Source organism: Danio rerio, chromosome 4, assembly GCF_049306965.1.
Source record: "Danio rerio strain Tuebingen ecotype United States chromosome 4, GRCz12tu, whole genome shotgun sequence".
NCBI classification, from domain to species: domain Eukaryota; kingdom Metazoa; phylum Chordata; class Actinopteri; order Cypriniformes; family Danionidae; genus Danio; species Danio rerio.
This window is the reverse complement of record NC_133179.1, coordinates 16,989,953-16,997,765: the sequence shown is the minus strand read 5'-3', so window position 1 is coordinate 16,997,765 and position 7,813 is coordinate 16,989,953. Positions and strand designations below refer to the sequence as shown.

The following is a 7,813-nucleotide window of genomic DNA, read 5'->3' as shown; positions in this document are numbered from 1 at the left end:
AGCACCTGGAGGAAACCCACGCGAACGTGGGGAGAACATGCAAACTCCAGACAGAATTGCCAACCGACCCAGCCGAGGCTTAAACCAGCGGCCTTCTTGCTGTGAGGTGACAGCACTACCTACTGCGCCACCGCATCGCCACATTTTAATATAAATTAATATAATTTATCTGTGGGAATTGCGGTGGCACAGTGGGTAGCACAATCGCCATGCAGCAAGAAGGTCACTGGTTCAAGCATCAGCTGGGTCAGTTGGCATTTCTGTGTGGAGTTTGAGTTTGCGTGGGTTTCCTCCGGGTGCTCCAAGACATGTGCTATTGGTGAATTGGGTAAGCTAAATACTGTCAGTGGGCACCATCTTTCGGATGAGACGTTAAACTGAGGTCCTGACTCTCTGTGGTCATTAAAAATCCCATGGCACTTTTCATAAAGAGTAGGGGAGTACCCCTGATGTCCTGGTCAAACTTCCTCCATGCATCAGCCCTACTGATCATTGCTTCCCAATCATCCCCATCTACCGTATTGGCTATATTACTGTCTCTCCACTTCACCTATAGCTGGTGTGTGGTGTGCACTGGCGCCGTTGGCTTTTCCTGTGGCTGCCGTCACATCATCCAAGTGGATGGTGCACACTGGTGGTGGTGTGGAGAGACCCCTTCTCATGTTTGAGAAGTGATTTGGGTGTATAACCATACATGATATATGCGCTATATAAATACACATTACTTGCTTACTTTAACAGAAGAAGATTCTTCTAACACATTGTTTTAATAGATAATCGTTTTAGTAAATAATTACTAATATCTAATTTGTTTTATCTTAGCCATGATGGCAGTACATAATATTTTACTAGATATTTTTGCAGGATACTAGTATGAAGCTTAAAGTGGCGTTTAAAGGCTTAATAAGGTAAATTAGGCAAATTAGAGTAATTAGGCAAATCATTGTATAATGGTGATTTGTTCTGCAGACAATCGAACAAAATATTGCTTAAGAGGGTTAATAATATTTATCTTAAAATGTTTTTTTTTTTTTTTTTAAGTAAAAACTGCTTTATTCTAGCCAAAATTAGACAGATAAGAATTTCACCTGAGGAAAATATTAAAGGAAATACTATGAAAAATTCATTGCTATGTTAAACATCATTTGGGAAATATTTTAATAATTTTGACTTTAACTGTATATAACAAAAATCTTATTGGTAAAAGAAACAAATAAATTACAAGACCAGCGATAATGAAATGAAAGAGATTAAATTACCTATATGTTTTAAAGTCGACCAAAACAACCACTCAAAGGGCATCCAATCAATATTTGTGCGTTAACTTCCCATCAGTCGGTTGAAGGCCCCCAAAACTTGATTTTATATAAAAAAGAAAACAGAAAAATGACAAGACCAGCAATGATAAAATGCATCTAACCATTTTGAATGGAAGATAATACATTTCCCATATCATTTAAAGTCGACCTCGAACACGCCAAAGTGCATCCAGTCAAATTTGTGGCACAAATGCATGTGTCACTAGCTTGAAGGCACTTAAATTAAGAAAATGCATTATTATCATCCTGTGTGATGTGTCTTCATTCCTGGAAAACTGTGAACAAACCTGCTCAAGGTGAAAGAAAAAAAAAGCCAGACTGTGCTGGATACAGATTAATGTGATGAGCGAGAGGAAAAGAAGGACAGAATGTGAAGCGGGTGAAGGAGGGTGTGGGTCACACAAGAGTGTCTGAGTTTTATGTGGACATTTGGCCGTGGCCTGAGGTTTACTGGCCAGATCTTTTGACTCTGAGCTCAGTCCGGGGCAGATGTTGAACAGGTCATCATCTGCATCCTCTGCTGATCTCACTCGCCAGCTTTCCACCTGTCCTTACAGATGATACTCAGATCAAGGGTCACGGAGAGGAAATCTAAGTGCTTTTATACATTTTCAGTGTTGATAAACTGCAAAAGAATCTCGCTCAAACGCGTAGGCAACATCCATCAAAATGTCTTTTGCTGCTTGTTCAAACTACATATTTAAAATGAGTTCACACTCAATTATTTTTTTTTTTTGAGGACACCTTAATTGTTTTATGTTCAGTTCACTTACATTTGTAAAAAATATTTAGTTGACTTAATCGATTTGTGTTGTGGCAACATAAAGGAACTGTTTGGAACCCACCACTAGTCCCAACCTGTAAACCCTGAACACCCACAACCAAACCCCAGTCCCAACCCTTAAACAATAAACCCTTAGGGTTTTGGACTGGGGTTTGGGTGTGGGGTTAGGGGTTGGGATTGGGGTTTGTGTGTGGGAGTTTAGGGTGTGAGATTTAGGGGTCAGGAAACTTTAAGTTTGTTACTGGGAATGATTTGATTGTATATATAACATACACAATGTTATTGAATGTATTCAAGTAAAATTGGGTTCTGTTTATTTGCATAAAAGGTGATATGTGCATTAATAATATAACAACACATCTAAAATATAAGCATATATTAATTTTAATATATGAGATTATAATATAAGGTTAAGGCAGAGACATTTGTTTCTAATTACTTAAAATATATAAATATCGGTAAAATTATATTCCATTGTCATTCTACATTATGTAAAAATAATAACAACACACTTATTCTATTAAAACACATTTTATATATTACACATTTTTACTAAAGATTCATAATTTTACTTACAGAAAAAAAATGTCAAACCTACACATTAATAATGTACATGGAAACATTTGCACTATTACACTTTTAAAATTGCATTTTTAAACTTCAGATCTTGCCTAAATTGTTGACATTTGAGTGAGTTTTTCATTGATAATTGTCCATATTAATGAGGTAATAATTAAACACGATACTGAGAGTGATAAACTGATGCACTTGACAAATTCCCCTCCAACATTTGCTTATTCAGCTTTAAAAATCCTTTATTGTCATGGTTCAACGATATGTTATTTTTTCTTGAATTCTATCTTTGCGATTAAATTTTTCAAAGGCTTTTGAAAGCTTTTCAGATGGCCAGTAATGCAGGGCATCCAGCGGTGCGATAAAATCACTGTCAGTATGAACAAGGCTTAAGACACATCCTAATCCCAATCACCCCTGTCCAAATGTACAGCTTATCTTTCCTGTTTCCTGAAAGTGTGCCAGAAAATCCCAAAAGCTCGATCTGATTTAGGATGATTGAATCGTACCAGTCTTTCAATTTAGAGAGAAAGAGAGAGAAAGTCAATCAAATGTTGAAGAAGCGAAAGATAGAGAAGGAAAAAGAAAAACTGGGTCTTGATTTCAGTTACTAGCTGAACTCAAGCCAGATCCTCCCTCCCCATTCTGGGGACCTCCATTTGCACATTCAATGCTCTTCCATGCCTGTTAGTCAGTACAAATAAACAAGCCTAATACGGATTTGGAAGTGCTGTACGTGTGTGTGCGGTTGAGGTTACGGGTCACCAAAAAGTTTCTTGTTTCAAAGGAAACAAAAGTATGGTGGGTGGAAAGGAGGGGAATGTTTCCACCATGCAAAAAAAAAAGCAGCATGAAGTCCACCGAAAGAGTAAGCGAACGGGAGGGAGACGCTTTTGTTGTATCCAGAGTTCCCTATCTTTACCAGATGACACAGTATGGGAGCCGGCCAATGCCTGTATAGTCCCAGCCTCTCGTCTCCCTACTTTTTTCCCCCTCATTTTTCTTGTTCCAACTGCTTTTGGACCGCTCCAGACCGGGGGAAGTTCTTCTCCAATTGTCTCATTTGAAAAGGACGAAGAAATCAACCCCTCCCTCTCTCCTTTTCTTCCCTCCCTCCCTTCGTTCACTCGTCCTCTCTCTCTCCCTCTCTGTCCTTCTCTCCATCCCCTCCCCCCGTGACAGAGCACACCTGCCTGATCTTGGCTGCAGGCGTCCACACAGCGATCAGCCCTCGGCCTGCCCCGCTGCACATCGGCTCCAGCCCTCTCTGGACTTGCGGATCTTCGTCTGCCGCTCTACGTGCTCCTGAACGTGCAGGTAAGACCAGCTAATCAAGAGCTTTTTCTGAGTGATGAAAAGTAGAGATTTTGATTGAGAGAACAGACTGACCATCTCAGAGAGAAGTAGATGGCTTGCACTGATGAAATGTGGGTATCAACCCTCGGGAATCTGCGGTTTGGTGGTTTCTGCAGTTCATTAAAGCTTGGTGCAGAATTGAGGAATTTGCAATGGTTTGGCTGTTTGCTTGATGCTTTATATGAGGTTTTCTCAGAATTTTCCTCATTCTGTCTCATCCTAATTTAACTGCAAATGAAAGGATATATGAGTTTCTGCCTTTTTGTGCCTTGTTAATTGCTGGTGGGATATGGGTGCTTTGATTACTCATGCTTGCATTCTGATGAGAAAACCGTCAACTGTATTTCAAGCCAGGGAGGTGCATGTTCATGCAAATTGATTGCCTGTGTGATTTATTAATTGTTCAGTTTTAGAAGATAGGACATTCTGTGACTTTTTTCCAAACTGTGACAATTTTCCCTGCTCTTTAAAACCCCTTCTTTTGTGAAAAAGCCATTAACTTTTTCGAGTGCCCTTATTTTCTCTCCTCCGACTTTTCCATCCCTGCTTTTCTTCTTTTTGTGCACCACTTGGCATTTAGAAAGAGTTCATGTGAGGCCTGGAAACACTAGAGGGTTTCTAACAGTGCTCTCCTCGGATAGATCTGTCTGGGGAGACGTTTTGTCCTCTGGCCTCGCTCTGCATCTGCTTGCCTCCACTCGCTCAAAGTCGCATCCTAAACTCTTTATCCATGGCATGGAAGCCAAAGTGCCTTCAGCCATATCGGCTGAAGGATGAAAGTGCTCTGAAGGAGAAAATGGAGAGATGGAGAGAGTAAGAGTGTGGGACTGGTGTCTCATTAATCCTTTAATGATATAGCTTCCTTCCAATCATAGGCAAGTCTGACAAGGCACTTCCTGGTAATCCCACCACAAAATTCCCAGCTAACTCAAAACATTCATTGGAGAGAAGAGAGGAAGAGCTGAGGGATTCAATGCATTTAACAATCAACTTTTTAAATGTAGGATAATCTTGCTGCTTTTTGATAAAGCAATACTGACATTTATATATATTTTAATGCTATTTTGGGTGTCAGGAACAAGGCTCAGAGGTTGTGGTAGTAGTTTGGGTGTGGGGGTTTAGAGGTTGGAATTGGTGTTTAGTGTGGGACTTAGGGTATAAGGGTGGGGACTGGGGTTTGGTTGTGGGTGTTTAGGTTTTACAGGTTGGGACTGAGGATTGGTTGTGGCTGTTTATGTCTTGAGTTTAGGGTTTTTGACTGGGGTTTGGGTGTGGGAGTTTAAGGTGTGGGGTTCATAGGTTGGTATTGAGATTAGGATTGGTTGTGAGTGTTTAGGGTCTTGAGTGTGGGAGTTTAGGGTGTGGGGTTTGGGGTTTTGGACTGGGGTTTGGGTGTGGGAGTTCAGGGTGTGAGATGTAGTGGTTGGGGTTTTGGTATGGGAGTTTAGGGTTTAAGGGTTGGGACTTGGGTTTATTTGTGGGCATTTCGGTTTTACAAGTCGGGACTAGTGTTTAATTGTGGGTGTTTAGGATTTACAAGTTGGGACTGATTATTGGTTGTGGGTGTTTAGTGTCTTGAGTTTAGGGTTTTTGATGACTGAGGTTTGGGTGTGGGAGTTTAAGGTGTGGGGTACATAGGTTGGTATTGAGATTTGGGTGTGGGAGTTTGGGGTGTGAGGTTTAGGGATTGGGACTGAGGTTTGGGTATGGAAGTTTATGGTGTGGGGTTTAGGGGTTGGGATTGGGGTTTGGGTGTTTTGAGTTTCGAGTTTGATACTTTAATAGTGGAGATTTTTTTTGTTTGTTTTCTTGCTAGGGATTGGGGTTTGGTAGTTTAGGGTGCGAGGTTTAGGGTTTGGGTGGTTGAGGTTTGAGTTTGATATTAAGAGTTGGAATTGGGTTTTTGGCTTGAGATTGGGGTTCAGTTGTGGGAGTATAAGGCCTGGGCTTTAGAGTTTAGGACTGAGGTTTGGGTGTGAGAGTTTAGGATGTGAGGTTTAGGGATTTGATTGGGCTTTGGTTTTGGGAGTATAGGGACTGGGGTTTATGGTTTGGGACTGGGGCTTGGGTGTGGGAGTATAGGGGTTTTGATTGGGGTTTGGGTAAGGGAGTTTGTGGTTTGAGAGTCAGGTTAGTATTGATGTTTAAACTTACAGGGTTTGGAGTTTACATGAGGTTAGGATTGGGATTTAAGTGTTCAGGATTAAGGTTTAATGTTTTAGGTTTAATGGTTGGAATTTGCTATGTTTATTTCACATTGTTAGTCTTGAGGTGAACAATTTATCTGTGCAAGTTAATTAATTGAAAAATCTTTCTGCTTTTCTTAATCTTCAATCAAAATTGGACCATTTGCTTGTGCATTTGGAGAAGTGGTTCTTTGTTTGTGTCAGTTTGACAGCTTCTGCCACAGTATTCTTAACCACGGCCCTCTACAAGCGAATGAAATGCAAAAGGAAAACCCCGCCGCCTGCTCAATATTCTGTTTCAGTTGGACATACATGAACATCCTGAATAAAAATCTCTTCTGGTGCAGACTATAAAGTTTGGGGTTTACATGTTGGGTGTGGATTAAAAATTGGGATTGAGGTTCACAATTTATCATTTAAAGTTTAGAATCAGGCTTTTAGGGTTAGTGGTAAAAAAAAAAAAGTTCATATTTGTATGACTTACAACACTCATTAATTTTAAACAAAGTACACACAGTTTGACCCATGACAGGAAAATTTGCCCCTTTCTTCCGCCCTTCAAAGACAGCATCCTCAGGCCATGCAATAAGTATACATTAGAAGCCAAAGGTCTCTATTTGACTCCAACTGTGCAAAGTTAGAAAGAGAAAGTCATTAAATGGGGGTCTTGTTGTCCACTGCCTGTTGTCCATCTTAATTTGTCTTTAACTCTATGAAGAAAAGATACTGGGGCAGTTGCTTATGACAGATGGGGAGTTTATTTGAAAACGGAAGTGAGAGGATGAGCAAAAGAGTTTCTGTATGTTGAATGTGAGCGAGTGGAGTTGACCTAAATTAAGGCCATTGCAGTCATGGCCATGTGCTAACAAGTTTAAAAAGTTTCTCAAGTGCCAAAATAATCAGCTGGCTTTCAGCATATAATTGCTTATTAAACATACAAACAACTTTTTGTGGCTTTTGGGGTAGGTTCTATTGAAGCACACCGTTTTCTGTTGGCTTTAATGATGGTTTTGATCTGTGAAAGTCTAATTGTGCTCTGGCTGTTGCTTTGGAGTTTGGTTTAGTGGTCTGGAACCAGTATAACCACTGAGGGCAGAGTGGTCAAAACCCTTGTATGCTGGTGTAGTCCAGGAGTACAGTTTTGCTGAGCTGAATATTAAGTCCACATTTAGTATGATATCCTTTTGTGCTTTTCTTTTGATACATTACTCATTGGAATGATAAAATAATTACATTTCTGAAACATTTTCTCAGAGTTTGGGAAATTTGGGTATTTCAGCTTTCAGTAGAGGATTGCTTTCATAAATAAGAGGCCATTTCTGAGGCACAATGTTAAGATTGGCCGTTGTTTTGTAAGTTTTAAAATAAAGGGAGCACATATGTTTCAAATGTCCTGTAGCCTGTAAATACCTCTCTGTGAGTCATTGCTGAAAGGAGCAACAGGTCAACGAATGTGTGTATGCACGAAGAGAAAATAAAGTAGAGCTGTATTCCATTTTCCATAATCAACTTACACTATATTAATGAGTGCTAAAAACAGCATGTTATACAGTTTACAAGATACACTGCAAAGTGTTTGTAGTGCTCATTATTCA

The 7,813-nt window shown here is 40.0% G+C and overlaps 1 protein-coding gene across 1 annotated transcript in view; it reads left to right on the top strand.

Moving 5' to 3' along the window:
• The first annotated feature begins 3,924 nt into the window (after positions 1 to 3,924).
• The window catches only part of dcn (decorin), a 38,037-nt gene continuing 34,148 nt past the window's right edge, over positions 3,925 to 7,813 (top strand). Inside the window, 1 exon segment of the mRNA NM_131697.1 lies at positions 3,925 to 3,993. The gene's annotated coding sequence lies outside the window, so the exon portion shown is untranslated.